Genomic DNA, 20,670 nt, shown 5'->3' on the forward strand with positions numbered 1-20,670 from the left:
GCCTCTTGCAATAGCATTATTTTTATGATGTTTTTGCTACTATTAGCCCTTATTCCTGTAGATGTTACCTTTCGTGTTATTTTAACACTGCTCACAAGTTTCTGCATTCCAATCACACCTCCCCGGCTGATTTACTGCTGGTGTTTGACTACTGCGACAGCAAATAACAACAAGTCTCATTCGCTGGAGAATAGGGAGCTCTACATTTAGTATAGCTATAAGAATTTGACAGAATAAGTCAAAAATAATATCAAATATGTAATGTTGTGTCATTTTTGTGGCTTTGAGGGATTGATTTTGTTTCATCTTCATGTGGGGCTCTTAGAGAAAAATCTGACAGCATATTAGCACGCGTTAGGATAAGCCTGGTTGGATTTAATAAGCGAGGGCTCGAGAGGACACAAAGTTTGCAAGGCAGCTTGATTGCTATGCAGACAGATACAGCAATGTCTGCAATGGATTCAGAATGTAAGTAAGTATTTTCAAGAAGTTAAGGTTTCCTTGTGTAGAGTGGGGTTTTTTAATGCATTCCCTGTGGTGAATCTTTCTGAGAGGCTTTGTATTTGGTGGTGGTGGAGGTCTGCTTTGTATGGATGGAGGCCAAAATGCAGAGGAAAAAGATGCTGTTTCCAATTTATCTCCATTATTGTTGACATGGCTTCAGCAGAGCTCAGAGGGGGGAGAGGGTCAAACTATCACCTTTTTCTGCCCCCGAGCTCTCCCACAGCTGCCACCTCCATCCTAAATAATTACTGTCAGGAGCCCGTGTAACTTACTGCACACCCTTTCTTGCTCACGCTCATTTAGCACAAACCCAGACCAAGAACAAACCAGTCGAGGATGGAAAGATGTTGGCATTTCTAAAAAAAAAAAAAAAAGCAACCCTCAGGCAGTTTTACCACTTGGCAGCCACTTTTGTAACGCCCCCGGCCAAACACAAAACCAAGGCCTTATTTAAAAGAATGGTGAGACAGCCATAACGCCAATTTGAAGGGTTCCCGGGACATAAAACATGCATTTATAGAGTCACCAGTCAATTTATAAATAAAATAAATGTTTAGTAACTTTGCCCCAAAGTAAGGTTCGCTGTTACACTAAGTAGTAACATGCTTGGCTAGATCCTTAACTGTTGGGTTTTTGAGGGGGAAGAAATGACTTTTGTGTTATGCATCAACCAGTTTGGCATTACATAATTTTTCCCATAGTTTTCCATTCAGGATTCTTCCAGCGGTTTCTAGAAGAAGCCACACATTTTATAAACTGCTGACTTTTTAAACCCTCTTTTGCTGTAGCCCAGGAAACCTTCTGTAAACTCCATCGATTTACTGAGGCGCACTTGTGTGGTGCTTGTGGCAGCTCTGATAATTGCAGGCATGCTGTGGGGCGCTTAGACCTACTTTCATGAACGTATTAAAGCGGAGTCCCGAAAAGGCCAGGAAAAACCAGGTTTGATTTTTGGTCCTGCTTGATGAGATGCAGGACTTCCATGCCTACTTTAGTATACTGTCAGTACTGTTTTCAGAGGTGCGGTAAGACTTGACTGATGCGCAGAAGCCAGTCATAATGAGCCATAAACTTAGCGCGAGGCGCGTTAATCAGCTTAGAAGTTTGTGACAGCGCCTGAGAGTCAAATGGCGGGCTGCGCGGTAAAACCACAATGCATTATGAAATAAAGAGCAAAAGGCAGCCACTAACACAGTAATGTTATTGAGTTATCCCATAACAGGCTCAGCCAAATCCGCCTGCTGCACTTTGCTTAATGTACAACAGCTGGTGGCAGCTGGAGCCTGTGGCAGCCATAATGGATATGATATCATATCACAGTTCCCGCCCACTCTAACCTCCCATGATTCCTCATCTGTTGTCGGCTGCAGGAGAGTAGGGAGGGTGGCAGTGCGAGTGGTGAGTGTCTGCAGCGTAGATATCATCCACAGCTTTCTGCCTCTTCTTTTATTTTTTTATTTATTTGTTTGTTTAACAAGAACAAAACATCGTAGCTGTCCCATTCAGTGTCTCTTTGCCAGCATTCATCATATCTTTCATATTTAAGCCTGACACCGTCATCATAGAAAATCCTAAATCCCAATTTATATTCAAAGTAAAGAGTTCTGCTGATCATAATGTAAAGAAATATTTGACTCACGTGTTCATGTTACTGTGATCACAGCCAAGCAGATTCGTTACTTTGCTTTAAGGTGGGGTGCACTAATTGTAAACATCAAATACTCTAGAGCATAAAATTGCAAGTGGAATTTCCTATATTAATGAAAATTTTAAAAAAAACATGAAGTGTAAGTGGCATGTTGGTGCATGGTTGTGCGATGGGCTGGTTAGCACTATTACCTCACAGCAAGAAGGTCCTGGGTTCAAATCCAGCTGTGGAGTTTGGATGTTTTGTCCAGGTGCTCCAGCTTCCTCCCACAGTCCAAAGACATGCATGGTTAGGGAAAAGTTAATAAGTGTACCCTGCCATGCATCCCATGACTTATAGGCTCCACCCAAACCGTGACTCTGAATTAGGTAACTGGGAAAAAGTGTATGATGCAGGGAAGTGATGCAAAGTTATGTATTGGATTAGACCCAGTTGCCTAATGCACGTAAATGTTTTCAGCAGCAGGTAATGAGTCCAACATCTCTGTACAGAACAGCTTCAGCTCTAAGATGTTTGCTGGTTTCCTCACATAAACTGTTTGTTTAGGATTCTTCTTGACCTTTTGTGTTAGATTGAGGTCAACACTTTGATTTGAATATTCTAAAACATCTTTATCCCACTCTGCTCTCTTTCCTAGGTCGTCATTTTCTGCCATGTTTTCTTATTTATCCAGAAAGTGTCACCTGGTCTCTGTACTGACCATGAACAATATAAAAGATGGACATTAGACTCTGCATTTTGAAGCTGCAACATAGCCAGTAGTTAGATAGTTTGGTTACCCCAAGGCGGATCTGCATCTCTGGCTTGTATCGAACCAGCAACCTTTTACATAGCAAGCAAACCACTGCAATATGGAACCACTCCCTATATTAACATTAAAAAAGCATCTCTGAGTTAATATAAAGACTAGAGTGAAAAATGAAAATGTGAAAATCTACAAAACCTGAAGGTGTTGGTGTTGAATCTCCAAAATGCCGGTGGCAATATCACAGATATTTCTCCAAAGCCATTACTGCTGTAGCTGCTGTGTCATGACACCAACACCAAAGGACACTTTGTGCATAAGAAGGAGGCATCTGACAAAACAGAGTTAAACTACACCCGAGGAAGAGACCTCATTATTTTTCTCGTGTGCTGAGTGCAGCTGTCTCTCTTTGTGAACCACTGTTTATTTCACAGACGAGTATTTTGATACTTTGTAGCTTTTTACTTATGTTGAGCCATCTTGGCCCATATGTAGTACAACAGGCCCAAACCATGATACTACCACCGCTGTCTGCACAGATGGGAGACGAAGTTTCTTATGCAGGAAAAATGGATCATTAGCACTCAGCTTACAATATTGCTAACAGATGCGGCAAGACTCCAACACAAAAAACAATCTTCTGCCAAAAAGACGCTTTTTTTGCTAGAAAAAAAAAGTTGTGTGAAACCTCCTGTGATTCCAGATGAAGATGCAGCTTTCCTGCAGTGAAAAGCCACAGAAAGTTTGAAAGTTAAAATGCTGACTCTGTGACTCAGTAGGCGACCGTGAGTCAACCTCAGCTTGGAGGTTTCATGATGGAGATCTGTGTGTGTTTGTTTGAAAGACTGCTGGTCTACTTTGCCCATCTATTCAAAGCCAGCAGACATGAAGTTCATCAGGTTTAAACTTCTCCATTCATGTGATCCCCATGCCGAATGAATTCCATCGCTGTCGTCATGGCGTTGTCCTGGCAACCGCTTAAATGCCTGTCATTGACGCTGCTGCTCAGTCAACAGGGAAAACGAGCACAAGACAGAGAGTTGAGGTTGGGGGAAATGCAAAAGGATGGCAGGAGGAGGTCGAAAGGGGGAAAATGTGGAGTCGGAAATAACTCTGGGAGATTTACAGTAAATGACAAGATGAGAGTAAATATTTGATGCGAGCTGACCATTAAAACATTTTCAATAATGTAGGGAGCCTGCGAGCACTGGCTGACATGCTAGTGACTTATGCAGATCCTGTTCTGTTCACATGAATGTTGTCCCCACCTCTTTCCCCTGCAGGAATACTGGAAAAAAGCTGGGATGCACAGCAGGTACATGGTTTATTAATGATTATGACTCTATTTTTGGACTCTATGTGAAGAAAGATTGCCTTAGAGGGCAGAAAATGTCCGGATCATGGACTTCACCTTATATCATGCAGGTTACACGGGCTTCATTCTTCTCCTTCTCATTGTTCATAATGCAGAAACATGAACAGATGCTAATTTTGCTCGCTCTTATAGCCAAATTATCTTTCCTGTTACTTCTTTGCATCCCCCCAGCTCCCAGTTCTTACTCATACAATCTCATAATGAAACAAATCTCTTTTATATTAATTTTTTGGCTTTGTTTTAGTTTTTTAACAGCTCACAAATGTAGCTACACATTCATATGCATATTTCACTTGTGTCGTGACATAAGAACGCCACTCTGCCCTCCCCTCAGACTGGGAGCTACAAGAGTAATCCATTTGCACAGCAGCGGAGGGGAGAGAGGAGCGACGAGAGGGACCAACATCTAGAGAAAGGGGAAAGGAAAAGGGCTGTTAGAGAGTAAGGTGCACCCGCAGACGTAGCTCATAAATGTTCTACACACAAACAATTATTAACTCAGTATTTGCAAAATAAGTAAGATGTTTGTGTGTGCAAAGGCCTGCATGGCCTCTGCTCTTTGATGAATCAGTGGATGATATATGACATGTAATGATGCAAGCTGATGAAAAAGTGAAACGCGAATGTGCTTCATGCCTGCAGGGAGCACGTCAAGGGTGATGAGAGCTGTCTTTTCTATACGAGGCTACTGGAGAGAAAAACTTGGCTGATTCGATTTTGGGGAGTTTAATTGGGTCGTCACCTCAGTGGGGTCAGCGCCCGATAAAAAAAAGAATCAGCTATAACAGAGAGGCATTTAAACCAAATTAATTCTAGCTGATTATAAACGTAATAACAGCTATGTGACTTGCATATGGCATAGATACAAGAGCGTAGTTAAGTACATTTGTGCTTGCATTTCCACGCCAGTAAACCGGAGGTTATAAACAAGATGCACGATAATTTGCAATGAAGTTAGCAAAGCAGGAGACATTTCTGTATAATTAATCTAAGCTTGTACACTTTCACAGGTTACACAACAAATTAAAGCATAAACAACAAGCCCTTAAGCCCAATTAACAGCCTGTAATGCATAACCATTTAAAAGCGCCACGCTCATCATTTAATGTCGCAATAGTTACAAAACAGCAAAGAGTAAAAAACCTGTCAAGGTGCACAAATGGATATATGAACTCATGACACGCTGATAAACTAATGAATGATTTCTTTCTAATTCCAAAGAGACCTGCGGGTATGAAGCAAATATCAGACACTTATCCCACACACTGTCTTCCTCCAGTGTCAGGATGAAGTGTGGAAGTAAACGAGCAATTAATAACCAAAACATTAGCTTGAAATTAGTTGTTAGTGCCATGACTTATTGCCTGTGTTGGGGAGTAACGGAATACATGTACCGCCGTTACGTATTTAAAATACAAAATATGAGTAACTGTATTCCGTTACAGTTACCGTTTAAAAAGGTGGTATTTAGAATACAGTTACTTTGTTGAAATAAATGGATTACACGGCGGTACTTCCCTGTTTCATATTGTGGCGGGTCAGGACTGTTTGGGTTTTGTTTGACAGCTACGTTCTGTTGTTCCAGGTGGCAGCGTTACGGTTGCCATGGTTACAGGGTGACGCTCTCTCTCTGCGTGTTTCCTGGGTGAGAGAGGCATTTTTGTTGTTGTTGTGCTAAGCTAACAGGCAGAATGCTACAGGTATAGCTCTAAAGAATGTAGCATCATAGGCAGTGTAGTCCGTGCTGCAGGGAGAATGGACTGCCATACACGTTATGTGTCTGTGAGCGAGGGAGGGAGAAAAAGGAAAAGTACGAGCTGTCATCGAGCAGAAACGGGAGCTGGAAGCATGTAAATATAATAATAACCACTGCAGCCAAGAAGAGAGCCTGACGAGCCCAGTTGTAAGTAAGCTATTAAGACTCGACTGTACACCGTGTTCGTGTTTTCCTCCAAAAACAATAAGTTCTGTTGGAGCAGCCTTTCAACGCCTCTCTCTGTCTCTCGCTAGCAAAGTTGACCCAGACAACAAAGTAAAGCTAGTTTTCAGCTACGAGCCCGACACAGAACCCACCGTATTAGTCAGAGGTCCCTTTACTACGGTTCGGAGCCGCGGACCTTCAGTATCAGTAATAAATCACAGCAATAGTACATTCATGTAGTTGTAAACAGCATGATAATATATTAAGTAATCCAAAGTATTCCGTTACGTTACTCTCATCTAGTAACGTAACGGAATACGTTACAGAATACATTTTGGGGCATGTATTCTGTAATCTGTAATGGAATACATTTTAAAAGTAACCTTCCCAACACTGGTGTTGGTGATGTTCCAACAATGTCCACATCAATGGACTTTAATTGTGAGTTTTGTGACTTTTTAAAGCTGCACAGAAAATGCCCTCATTAGCATTGCCTACGTAATGTCTCTATCTGCCTCGTAATATAACTGACTGGTTGGTCACATCACGTAGGTGGTAGCTTTTAATTGTGTTGGCTAGAAAAACTGGCTTCATTTTGCATCACAGGCTTCTCTCTTTTACTATGAAACTAACCTATAAGCCGAACACTGATGCTGCACTTCAGACAGTGTCTGCGTTTTGGCACGTGTCAAACTGGAGGCCTGTGGGCAAAATACACCCTTTAAAAATTTCCTTCCAGCCAGCCCTTCAATTTAGGTTCTAGCTGTCAGCACACAGTCACAGAGGTCCCATGCACCAAAATGACAGGCACACTTCAAACATACCTGCAAGTTAACAAGCGTGTTAACCCAGAATGCCACCAAAAAGCTGGTGCTGAAGGGAGACAATCTCAAGAGCGTTTGAGACTCAGTATTTGATCACGGAGTGTAAAGAGGGACCCACAAGATATCTGTTTTCCAAGAAGGGAATTTATGCCAAGATATAGAGCCATAAACACTGAACAGAGACTTAAAAAGTCTAAAGCTAAAGAGGCATGCAGCTACAGCAAGCTAAATCTCACAGTGATGGGGCTGAAAAGGATTTTTATGTGCAGTAAATTTAATGGCAAAAGGTCAGGATGTATGAGACAGGCAAATTTCTCCTTTTTATGTTTTTAGGTAACACTTTATAATATGGCCCATGACTATTACTATATTACTATTTTACTGGAAATTTACCAGAAAAACAAACAATATTTCCCAATCTTGTGCTGTTTAATATTCGTTATGTTAATTTGTAAGACTTTTATACAAGATTAAAGTTCAAAATTTATATCTTTGTTGATGAAAAGGCGTAATGCTAGTAACTGTCATATTCAGACAGTCAAAACCAAAGTTATGATGGATTTGCAGCTTTGTTGATTGGTTGAGAGCTTTCTGTGGACTTCATTATATATGCAAAGTGTGAAATGGATTTTCTTGTCATTAAACTGCAGCGTACTATGTCTGGCCCTTGATGGGATTCTCATTTCCCAGCGTAGCCCTTAGTCAAACCAAGTCCGACACTCTGGGTTTAAGGCAGTATGTAAAACCGCTGCGTCTGTTTCCAAACCTCAACACCATTACAAACACCGCTGATCAAACATGTAGTCTGTTTAAAATCCCACAACTCCCACACTGGCTTTCATCAGCACTGCCACGTGACCGTCTGCGTAACTGCGTAACTGCACGAGAGGCTCGGGCCAAAGCAAAGACAGGTATCTTTCCATTACGGCACTCTGCTCTCATTCGTTATCCTCATCTGAAAGGTGCATCTTGCTATTGATTCCTCCCACCTGCCAAAAGCTTGGTGAACAGCTGCTCAATTGGACAGCCACATTACTCACCCTGGACACTTAGCAGATATCAATAATCAGCCGTTTCCCTCTTCTCTATTTGGAATAACAAGGCCATACATCAGACCTAGCAGTCACTAGCTTGCTGCCAAACTGCTCGAGACTCCAAACTCTCTCAGCCCTTATAAGGTGATTCAGTCTCTGGTCGGACAGGGAAGAAGATGAGTCTATAGGTTGGGACGTTAGAAAGACACCCATCATCGAGAGCTCTTGTTTGTGTCCAGCTCTAAATGCTGAGACATTCAGCTCGTTAAGTTTTATTTCTCCCCATAGGCGAGCCATTACGGCCCTGAAACGCCCTCTTGTTACACTCTGACGCAGCAAACTCAGAAACACCCGAGCAAATGACACGCTCGTCGATCAAGCTGAAGAAAGTGTCCTTGGCCAACCTTGAGTGTGTCTGTGTTAGTGCAGTGATGTGTGAGGGGGGTACACACAGGTGCGTAGTGAGTCTTTGTATTGAGTTGGATCCGAGCAGGACCCTCTGAAGATTTGAGGCGTTTAATGATAGCACTGGGACCGAGATAAAGCCAGTCAAAGCGCTTTGCTGCCAGTCGTTAATTACTCCGGATCACGCTGACCTTGACGAGACCAGGGTCACGCAGCCCATTAGGAAGAGCGACTCGCCTCCACCCAGGCGACTTTCCCATGACACCCCCATAAATCTCCCTAAAAGAATCCCAGAGAGCATAAACCCAGGCTCCGCTGCACCGAAGACGCTTCTAACTGTCTGCTGAACATAACTCGGCAACTGGTGTCAGTCAGCTTGATTTCCTTTCTCTGCCCACTCTCACACAACTGCATCACAAAAGTATTATGGTTTTGGTTACTTTTAAATTTAGGGAGATAATCCGACACCTTGGAATGTTTCAGGAATGAGTCCCTTCGGGGCAAATTCTTAAGCGTATGAAAGAGGAGCCGCTCCACCATTAGCCAGAGTGACATCCATCATCAAATAGCCTTAGGAGTTCAACTGGCCCTGAGGGTGCTATATGCAAAAAATCAGCGCACAATGCATGGCGATCAAATCCACCCCTGCTGTTTGATCATCTCCTTGTGACATGTGCTTATCGCTGCAGGCATCTAGAGGCCAAAATCCAACTGTGACATCAATAAAGAGCTGACAATCTCCTCAAATTATGAGCTTTATCTCACTCTGTAGGTAAACGTATATAAAGGTGTCAATCATTTTTATTGTGTTCAAGCAGATTATATCTCTGACAGTCCCGAGTGATGCCCGATTTGCTTATATGTTGGGTTACACAGCGCCTGACGGTGCAGTTGGTGCCCTTGGCCCAAATACCACACCTGCTGTCACCCCTGTCTCTCCTGATGCTAAGAGCTTTATTGTGGACAGACGCTCAGGGTCTTCTAAATGCTTAACCATTGATCTCCACTCCCAGCTCATCACTGACCAATAATAACCTAGTTAGCAAACCCCAGAGGGACATCACACAAAGACAGGATCTCCCTTTGGGGGAGTCAAATGCTCTTTTCTTCTCTCTGCTGTTGTTGAAGCAGGTGTCTTTCATATTGCGCTTGTCATAAGAAAATATACTTACAGCATTTTGTTTTTTATGTCTCTTTCTGACAGGATGCTATCTCAGCCTCTGACAGTGAGCGACTGTATGAGAGAATAATACGGGCAGTAACAGTAAATCTTACTCAGCCTTTCGCTCATTTTCCAATGATACCCAAACTTAAATAATGACCCACTGCACCTACTCTCGTACCTCACTACACTTTCTTCCCTGTCCCCTCTTTCGACCAATCAATCCCCGATCAATCACGTGCAACGAGCAAACAGTTACGGGCTAACCAGGCTGTCAGACTGTTAATGCAGACTCAACTGGGCAGTTTGGTCAAGCTAGCACAGATCAATGCTACCTGCCTCAGCAGGCCAGTGCAGATGAGATCAGCACGCACAGCCAGGCGGCTCTGGATTAATTCACGAGCCGAGGGGGGAGAGGTCCGCTGGTATAGCAGGAGCTAATGCAACTGGGTCTGATGATAGAGCTGTGAAGGCTGGCTTGAGGTCAAAGCAAAAAAGGCAGGGTGAGATTTTGACAAGTGGCAGCCGTTGTCTTTGTAGCCTCGGAGTCGTTAATCTAATTAGGAGAGGGAGCCGTACACTGTTACATCCTTCAAGCTGGAGACTTCTAACCTCATTTACACAACTCACATCTGAGGTCTTAAGAGCAATCGCTCAAACCTACAGATAGACCGGACATTTAAACTGGTTTTAATGTAATCATCTTCAGCTCCATATTTCTATTCTTGGGCTCCATTAGAGATTGTTCTCTGGCTTACGCTGAGCCTTGGTGTCAGTTCATTCAGTCTGTTTTAGAAGCTGGCACACTGAAGCAGCCATTAGAACAACATCAAACTGTAGGAGGTGTATGTTCAGATCTTAGCTGGCAGAAGCTTCCTATGTTTGATTTCAGAAGCACATAACAATAGACGATAAAAGGCATCATCACTCTAGTTTCTGTTTGAGTGGAATAATTCAAACGCACGTGTACGTACCAGGAAAAAGTCATATGCTCAGAATAAACTAAGACCGAAATGTGAAAAACCCAGACTCAACAATTCGCTTCTTCTCCTGAATTATTTAATAGCTCACAAGGACTTTCGCGGTTCACAGGGATGTGCTTTTACGTAACCGTGTTTTGATAAACTGGACGGGGACAAGAGAGGGAATTGGGGCAAGAGATAAAGGGGGCGGGTTATAAATAGGTCACTCACAAATACGCCGCGATGATGCTCCATGACAACCCAGCTGCAATGGCAGATGGATAAAATGGAAAAGTGGAGCAAAATGACAACCGAATAATGAACCGTGCCAAAGTGGAACAAGCAAGCAAAAGAGGAGGAAAGCATGCCGCCAAGTCAACGTAACTGAACCCACACTTCGATGTCTGCGATGGGTGGGCAGACGGCACATTTTTACATAAAAATGTTACAAATGTTGGCTTATAAAAGTTAATGGTGGTAATAATCCTCAATTGGCAAACCTCCTCTTATGGGTTAAGAGCGTAGTTGATTGCGATCAAACGGCGAATGAGGAGTCAACAACAGAAGTGAGCTCCTTTTATTTTAAGAGGTGCAAAGTCAATGAATCCGACCACACGCGGCTCATTAAAGCACAATGGCCCAGGGTCGACTCTAGACATTTATTTATTTTTGCTGCAGGCCTTTTTCTGCACTCTGCCATCTCTACCGTGTGTGTGTGTGTGTGTGTGTGTGTGTGTGTGTGTGTGTGTGTGTGTGTGTGTGTATGTGTGTGGTAAGAAGGGTGGGGTATATTGTTAGAAGTGGGCAGGGCACGATTTGACTTTTTGCCCCTGTGCTCTGAGACAGGATTGCACTGTGTGGCCATAGTTGAACCTGCAGTAACAACAGCTACACACACACAGACACACACACACTTGGCAAACCTGCAGAAAAACATAGCAGACTACAGTTTTTGTGGGGACATTGATGAGCTTGATGTTTTACGGCTTCCACTCGGATTAATAAAGAGCCATTTGCAAATAACGATCACTATTAATTTTCCAGTTAGTTTGACATGGTATTAGCCCATGACACAGAGAACAACAACATGACCTCAGTGACATTAAGCTCATTATGTCTAGACAGAACCAAACGCCGCTGAACATCCTATTCTTCTCTGGATGAGATTAGTGTCGCATGGAGATGCGAGGAGGGGCGTGTCGGCCGTCTTTTATTTCAAAATGATGATATCTAATGTCGGAGTCATGCGTAGAGGCTGAGGGGGAAACCCTCGAAGTTCTTTCTTCATCTCTTTTCTCTCTCTTCTCTCGGGCTCCCCTCCCCCCAGCCCACGCCGGGCAGCCCGCTGAGGCCCAGCGGGCTGCCCGGTCATACTTAACACTAACCACAGCTTCTCCACAAACCTCCTCTCTCACCATCCCCCACCCGATTCTTAAATCTGCATTACAATGAAGACGGTAGAGAGGAAAGGAGGAGGTGGGGGGTGGTTTGAGCAGCCGGCGAAGAGAAAAAAAACTGATGGTGGGCTCAGAGAGAGTGATGATCTCACAGATTGGTTGAAAAAAAGCCCCACGTAGCGGTTAACCCAAAACTGAGCTAATGAGTGTATCTGTGTGTGTGTGTTGGGTGTCTAGCAGTTGGGGGTAGATTCATTTGCATGTGGCTGCACGCAAGTGGTTGTTGTCATATATGTTTCTTTGTGTACAGCAAACAAATTGCACTTGTGCTGTCAGCTATTCCTGAGCAGCAGGGAAGATGTCTGTGTGATTTTGTATCAAAAGCAGCCCTTTTTTATGATATGCACAAAAGCTGTCATGTAATATAGCTTATCATGTTTTATTTATCCACTTTCAGCAGTGTGTCAGCATGTCTATGCTTGCGCTCGTGGGATTTCTGAGTGTCATAGGTCAGCTGACATTTTGCAGTTTTGACAGGAGGAGGTGTGGATTTGACTTTTCAAAAGCTTCATCGAGCTGCCTTCGGCCTGTTTTACACTGACAGCTTTTTTGAGACACACGAGGGCCATTACGGGAATAAAAAAACACAATAGCCCAATTTTTTAACATCTAACGCACAAGCCTAGACATCACAGGAAGTTATATGTAATGCCTATACTGCGAAAGATCACATGTAATGCTGTCAAAGCTTTAATACATAATAATTTTGCATGCCTGTCACTAGAACTTCATTCATTCTAAATTGTTTAGTGTTTAAAGTGATAAATTGCTGTTAGTAGGTGAGACCTTCTAATAAGATCTGCACTGTGACATTTATAGAGCAGGGTGTTTATTCACACTTGAGGCTGACACATTAAATGGTTGTCAGCTCAGCTGAAATGGTTTTCATGTCTGAACTTTATTTCCTATTTTCATGCTGATTACTGCTTGAAAAGGGGTTTCAACTTTCCAAGAAAGCCCACGTTTAAGTTTAAGTATGTAAGTGGCTGGTACAGGGTAAATATAAATGTTGCTGAAGTCATAACAAAAGGTCAGATTGCTTTAAAATAATTGCAAGAAAGCCAAAGGAGACATGAGTATGGTACTGGGTCCAACTTGGGGACTAAAACAATGATTAGATTATGTGACAAACAAGCCATAATCAGTCACGGAAGGGCTGATTATGCACATATCCACAGCATCAAATAGGGCCGCTGGCATGGATAATTTATCCAAAAGGAGTTGTTTGGAGTGTGTGACGTGATGCACTGGATTATGGCATAAATTAAAGTGATCAGTCACTCCGAGTGAAACCCACATCACAAAGGTTCACGGGGAAAAAAGCCAAAAGAAAAACAACTAAGACCCAAAGGCTGTCTCCAAAAGTCTGGAAAGGTTTTCAAGACCATCCGTCCAAGCTCCTTATGGGGACTTCATGTAGCTGACACACGGTTAGCTGACGTATTATCTGCTACACAGTGATAAGCTACAGGTCTATGGTTAGGCTAATATAAACATATTAACACAGGGACAGTAATGCAGGATGAGGTTAAACTGCTCTCAGCTAACATTCATGGTACGGACAAACAGCATCATATGGAAAGAATAAAACAATGAAGATGGAAGAAACTAATATGTCCCTGCATTGTTTGGGTTACTTCAGATCCCAAACTTAAAGAAATCTTTTGAAAGTTTTAAACAGCATATACATGTATCTTTACAAGAATGATCACTGAGTAGAGGTGCTTTTGTCTAATCAGTTCAGAATCAGGAGTTATACAAACACAGCATTTACCAATATACTCTAAAATATAACGCTAGCATGCTCATATGTTCAAGTTTGCAGTGATAGCCCTGCTAAGATTTATTTCTTATCACAACGCAGTAGCATACAAACTGACAAGTTTTAGCCCTCCAAGAGATTTCAGACCTGTCCAGAGTGAACCCTGCTGCTCGCCCTATGACAGCTGGGATCGGTCCCAGCCCACCTGCATGGATGGATCCGGTTAAGCTGACTGCAAAGATTTAACGGTAAAGCATCCAGGTGTTGGTGTAATATTTAGAGACCATCAAATGTCAATGACATTCAGCATCTTAATGAATAAATAGTTAACTCCGCGCTTCCTGAGCAGTTTAAGCAACTACCAATAAGCAGAGTAACGGAATACATGTCCCGCCGTTACGTATTTAAAATACAAAATATGAGTAACTGTATTCCGTTACAGTTACCGTTTAAAAAGGTGGTATTTAGAATACAGTTACTTTGTTGAAATAAATGGATTACACGGCGGTACTTCCCTGTTTCATATTGTGGCGGGTCAGGACTGTTTGGGTTTTGTTTGACAGCTACGTGCTGTTCAAGCGGCAGCGTTACGGTTGCCATGGTTACAGGGTGACGCTCTCACTCTGCGTGTTTCCTGGGTGAGAGAGGCCTTTGTTGTTGTTGTGCTAAGCTAATAGGCAGAATGCTACAGGTATAGCTCTAAAGAATGTAGCATCATAGGCAGTGTAGTCCGTGCTGCAGGGAGAATGGACTGCCATACACGTTATGTGTCTGTGAGCGAGGGAGGGAGAAAAAGGAAAAGTACGAGCTGTCATCGAGCAGAGACGGGAGAAGCATGTAAATATAATAATAACCACTGCAGCCAAGAAGAGAGCCTGACGAGCCCAGTTGTAAGTAAGCTATTAAGACTCGACTGTACACTGTGTTCGTGTTTTCCTCCAAAAACAATAAGTTCTGTTGGAGCAGCCTTTCAACGCCTCTCTCTGTCTCTGCTAGCAAAGTTGACCCAGACAACAAGTAAAGCTAGTTTTCGGCTACGAGCCGACACAAACCCACCGTATTAGCCAGAGGTCCCTTTACTACGGTTCGGAGCCGCGGACCTTCAGTAACAGTAATAAATCACAGCAATAGTACATTCATGTAGTTGTAAACAGCATGATAATATATTAAGTAATCCAAAGTATTCAGAATACGTTACTCTCATTGAGTAACGTAACGGAATACGTTACAGAATACATTTTGGGGCATGTATTCTGTAATCTGTAATGGAATACATTTTAAAAGTAACCTTCCCAACACTGCCATAAAGAGCTCATACTGATTGACACATGACAGGGAGGCAAAAAAAACCAGAGGGTAAACTAGGCAACCGGAGCCTGGATTATTCGCTTGCAACCAACTGTCGGTGACGAAGCAATGCACATACTTCCTCTTTGAAGTTAGCCAGCTTCAGCATAAATGTGAATATCTGCAATCTTATAAACCAAAACGTATTCTTTATGGTGTATCAATTGTACGTCCTGCTTTTGTAAATTACTTATTAATAAAAAATTAATTACAGACTCTGAAATGATCAACCTTGGCTGTTTAGGCTGATTTTCCTTTTGTCTCTGAAGCTTGGACGAGGAGAACAATCGAACCATAATGTGGGAGGGATGAAGAGGCAGAGCGGAGGAGGAAGAGCAGGTTGTGATAATGATGAATGAGATGATGGCACACTGACCTAGTAATGCAGCAGCTTCATTGCCAGTGGGGGTAAGCTGCCCTACTACTACAGTACGCCCCTGTCTGATACACACACACACACACAGTCATTTTTCCCTCTGCCTCACTCATCAAGCCTTTCTGCTCTCCTTAACCTCTCACCCTTTCCTCTTACTTATCCTACCATCTGTTTTATCTCTCGCTCCCGTCGTACCTGCCCTGCGTGTTATGACAACAGACAGAAACAAGGCACCGTTGGTGGAATTTGCCCAGAACTGTTCAAGCCTCGAGATCAGAGACAAACACGGGGAGACAATGAACAGGAGTCAACAAAGACAGAAAGAATTTACGATGAGGAAAACCAAAATAAAGCCTGATGGGGAGGTGGGGAGGGTAGAGGTTAAAAGGGAACCACGCTTAATTTCCCTGTAGTCACAGAGAGGCTGAGAGTCTCGCCTGCTTAAATTGTGGGAGTAAGGCAAACAAACAAACAGAACGCCAAGGCCTTCCCTTCTCCTGCCTTTCCACTGAACCGCGTACCTCTGTAGCATCGGCCAGAAATGTTGATAGAAGCAGCAGTTGCCATGGTAACCGACTCTGGCCCCCTGTCTGCACGCATGCAGAAATGTAGGGTGGGTTGGGAAGGGGGGGGAGTTTGTCACGTCATGTCTTCCACCTTAGGCAGGGAGGTGTGTGTGTGTGTGTGTGTGTGTGTGTGTGTGTGTGTGTGTGTGTGTGTGTGTGTGTGTGTGTAAAGGGAAATCTACAGTAAACACATCCGCTGTTTCTTTCCCTCCATTTTCAGAGCTTGTGTTGTTCTCCAGGCTCCCCCTGCGATGTGAACGACTGTTTTATCAATGAGGCGAGTCAAACATGCAGGCCTGGCTCAGCCTCATCCCTCCTGCATCCCTTCCTCCTCCTCCTCCGTCTCCTCTGAGAGCCACTGCCAGACCCTGCACAAGCCCCTGGCCAAGATGGCTGCCATGTGCAGCTTTGTGGTTGCCTGCTGGTGAGGGCCTTTTTGCAGTCAATAAGCCAGTTGATCGAAATAATTAGCATCACAATGGGCTTTCTTTTAAGTCGACACGCTCGTATTCATGGCGGCGAAGAGGGCTGTGCACCTGATTGTCCTTGTAATTAGGTGCTTGGCAATGCAAACGCTGTGTTTAGGAGAGACATAAAATCGCATTTACAACTATAAACAAAGCCGCTTGGACGCCACTTTTGAGCAAAATTCAGCGTTGCATTAGCATTTTCGATGCTTTAAATAATATTATTTTCTACCCTGAAAGGTGCTGTACGATTGCATCGGTTATTTAGGTACTCGAGCTCTCAGCTGTGAGATAAACGTGAAGTAAAACCAAAGGAAAGCGCACAGGAAACAGCCTGCACTCTTGTTTTTGTGATTTTGTATGCATGTATTGCTGACAAGCTGAGGAACCTTGGGAAATTACATATTCATCGTGCTGATCTGCTCAAGTAATCTGTTCAAGGTGACTGTCATAAAGATAACTTTTTCTCCTCCCAGAAGCAAAAGAAACTCCAGAGACGTGTTTCCGATGCTGCTCCCTCGCTCCAGCCCTCCTCTCGCTTTTATTTTTCTATCCCTCTCTCTTTCTAATTGTAATGCGCAGTTGGCTCGCAGGGAGCGAGGGAGACAATGGGGGCTTTTTGGTGAGAACTCATCCCATGTCAGGGCATGAAAAACGGCCAGCAGCACAAACAGGGGCATTGACCGGCTCATGGGGGGGACGACACCACGTTAAACGTGACAGAAATAAGCAGACAGGTCGAGACCAGGGGTACTTCTTCAGCCACATTCTCGTTTTTCTCAAGGAAATCAGGACTTGTTATCATCACAGTGTGCATCCTACAAGTGTGCGTGCGTGCTCTGCATAGTAAATAAATAGTAAGGCCTCCATGTCAGTGCCTTGGCTTTTTTTGTGCACTCTTAACGGCACCATTTCTCATTTTTAAATGGGTGGTTGGGGAAGGCCATTGCACCTCATTACCTGTGGGAGTTGTATCTCTTTTCCGTTTGCTGAGAATGAGATGAGACGATTGATTCCACGTTCAAACCTGCGAACCAATATAGAGCGACGAGCACTTTAAAAAGTGGGGAAACAGCCAGCGCAGCTCTCTTCACCCTGCAAACACTCCAACGTCACTTTTAAATTTGCCTAATAACTTATGTCCTGTTTTACCTCTGCACAAGTGGTTTCATAAGGACCCACATCCTTAAACTCTCATCGTGCAACCGCAGCTATTGTTCTTTCTTTTGTGAGTGGGTGCAGGGACCTTTACCTTTGGACAAATGTATAGATGTAGGCTAAGCAAAGGTGCTTGCGTGCTAAGGGGGCAATGAGGCCAAGTAGGTGTAAAACAAAGCATGAGGGAGAAAACTATTTCTTTTAAAGCTGAACTCTGGTGTTATAAGACCCGCTAACACTGAGTCTTTTCAAAGCAATGATGCTCGTGTTTGGTTCCTGACTAGGAACCAAAATATTACACCTACTCTCAAGAACCTTTAGTGATTTCAGCCGTTTTGTGTGGGTTCTTCTTTCTCATTGCCAAGGCTTTCTCTGGTAATCAATTACACTCCCAGTACAGCTCTAAGATGTCACTTTGCAGTCTTTGAAAAGCCTCCCAGTCAGTACAGAGCGCCTTATAATCTTATGCTAATCAACAGTCTGCTTCCTGTTTTTCACCTGCACATGCATGTCCAGTGTACATCTACATACAAGTAGAAAGATCCCTGTATTAACGCAATATTAAACTTTTGTATACGCTTTCTTCTCATACCCAGGTCATAGTGGTTTGTCATGTGATACCAAAAAGGGGAGGGCCAGAGTGACATGCAAAGTCTGCTGGGAAACGCTTCAAGGGATCAGAAAACCACCTCAAAAGCATCGGATTGAAACACAAGTTGGTTTGTGATTATATTTCTGTTTAACAAGCAACACTGAAAGCATTCAACCTCTATTAAGCTTTGTTTTATTTTCCTTTAACAGTTTGCAATTACACAATCTTATTAGCTACAGAAATGCAGAAAAAACATTCAGATATTGGATATTGATTCTATAAATAGAAGATTACATCGTGTACTACATACTAAGTAAGAGTAACGTCTCATACTTGGAAAGAAAATACTCATTAAGGGGCATGCGCCCTCTGTAAGAGAAAAGAAGGTTAAATATATGTTAATTAAAATAATCATTACAATAATGGGAGTAGCTGTAACTATAGTTGTTGCTTCCACTGCTGATAAGACGCTGTTATCAATCTGATGTAGGCAAGACTGCGAGGGGGTGTGAGAGCAGGAGGCCCAAAGGGGCAATTAACCTGCCTTTATACCCCCACCATCTTTAAAGTTTACAGATCAAAGTATCCCCAAAGTTTAAAGCATTCCTGCGTACTCAGAAAACCCACATGCAAAAATCAGGCCAGAGGAATATGGAAATTTGAGGTTTGTTTGAGTTTTTTCAAATTAAAGTTGACCTTTAAGTTTGTCACCCAGTAAAACACTTTTTTTCTCCAGACAGGGACTTTTTGACCTTCACTGCTTTTGAAATAAATCTGGGCTGACCTCGCCCCGCTAAGCTGCCTGACAGGGACTTGTTTGGATATCGTTCCTGGGCCTCTTCCCAGTGTCTTTCTCATTTTTAATATTCTTACCTAAGAAATTTCTTATTGTTAATATAATTTTTACACCCTTTGGTTCCAAATGCTCGATGCCAGACTGAACATAATTCCCACACCTATCGTAGTGTTCCATATCAGAGCACTGAAAGGAACCACACCACCATAATTGAGCCATGAATCCACTGAAAGGTGAGACCCGGGGGGTTAAAAACATCATGTGTTTCTCTTTCTTGACTCAGTTTGGGAGAATGTATGGAGGTCGGTTAGGAGGGGTGGGGAGGTGTAGATGTTGAACCCCTCGGAGTGTGTTCCACTCTGGGAAGCTTGGCCCGCAACTAGCTGGGGATCATTCTCTGGGTGGTGTATGCATGCCTTGCATACCACAGCTGTGACATGTGTGTGTGTTTGTGTGGAGGGGGGTTGTTCTAGTGGGTGAACAGGGGGAAAGAGACGGACCCACGTAGGGATGCTCTAAAAGAAGGAGGAAATCATAAATTGCACTTAATGAAGCAGGAGAAGGCGGCTCGGCGCCGTGTTTTTGTTAACGTGGGGTCACACGAGGGATAAATGATGGGAAAGGAAATTTGACAATTAGGTTTAAAAGGAAGAAGCTGGTATACAAAAGCATGTATGCAGGATATAGAAGCTTTCCACTGGCTTTCATAACTCTTAAAACACATGACCCCTGACCTCTCGGTGAAAAATAAAACGCAGTGTCACTGCGGCGACCGTGGGATGCACGGTTCTAGCCAACGAGACCTCATTAATAGCCGACAGTCTGATTCACTGTCTCGCTGTCTGTGTTGGTGACAAAGCGGCCCCAGTGCCATCTCAAAGTCTCTTCTGAGTGCGCTGCGTGTTATGTAACGGGTTTTCTCTTGGAAAGCCGGGCCCTGTCACTCAAATTCCAGAGGAGGCCATTAAAATTCCTCACTTCTCATTGATGTGCTGTTGTTCTGCGATCATCGAGTTCTGCAGAGGGCCTCTTTGAGATAAAGGATGTTGCCGGGAGGCTGAACAGCAGATTAACGTGGGACACCTCAGAGAGCTGGAAGTCCAAGGCTTGGAATAATCGAACTTTTTTAGAGGGATTCAAAATGTTTATCCACAACTGATGGCTTACTACTTCAACCATTCGGCTACTACTCTGTTTACCAGATATTCAGTATGCTAGTGCAGCGGTCCCCAACCTTTTTTGCGCCACGGACCGGTTTATGCCCGACAATATTTTCATGGACCGGCCTTTAAGGTGTCGCGGATAAATACAACAAAATAAAACTAGTACCGGTACCGAAAAAAGGAAATTTATTCATAACACGCGTGAAAAGACCCAGGAAACAACAACAACAGCGACAATCTTTATTTATAGAGCACATTTAAAAACCAGCGGTATACCAAAGTGCTTAACATAAGAGACAGAGAAGTAACACGAGTATTATAAGGCCTTAGCAAAGTATCAAATATCCTCACAGGTCAATGCCACTAATACACAGGGGTAATATAAAATGCATATCAAAATAAAACA

At 43.3% G+C, this 20,670-nt stretch overlaps 1 long non-coding RNA gene across 1 annotated transcript in view; it reads left to right on the plus strand.

Annotated features, from left to right (window-relative positions):
- Positions 1 to 20,449, plus strand: part of LOC146495728 (uncharacterized) — a 61,145-nt gene extending 40,696 nt beyond the window's left edge. Inside the window, exons 4-6 of the long non-coding RNA XR_014871148.1 lie at positions 15,416 to 15,554; positions 16,309 to 16,512; positions 18,310 to 20,449. This is a non-coding gene — a long non-coding RNA (uncharacterized LOC146495728). The remainder of the gene's footprint in view (positions 1 to 15,415; positions 15,555 to 16,308; positions 16,513 to 18,309) is intronic.
- Positions 20,450 to 20,670: the final 221 nt, after the last annotated feature.

The sequence above is a fragment of the Neolamprologus multifasciatus genome, chromosome 19, assembly GCF_963576455.1.
Source record: "Neolamprologus multifasciatus chromosome 19, fNeoMul1.2, whole genome shotgun sequence".
Taxonomy (NCBI): Eukaryota; Metazoa; Chordata; class Actinopteri; order Cichliformes; family Cichlidae; genus Neolamprologus; species Neolamprologus multifasciatus.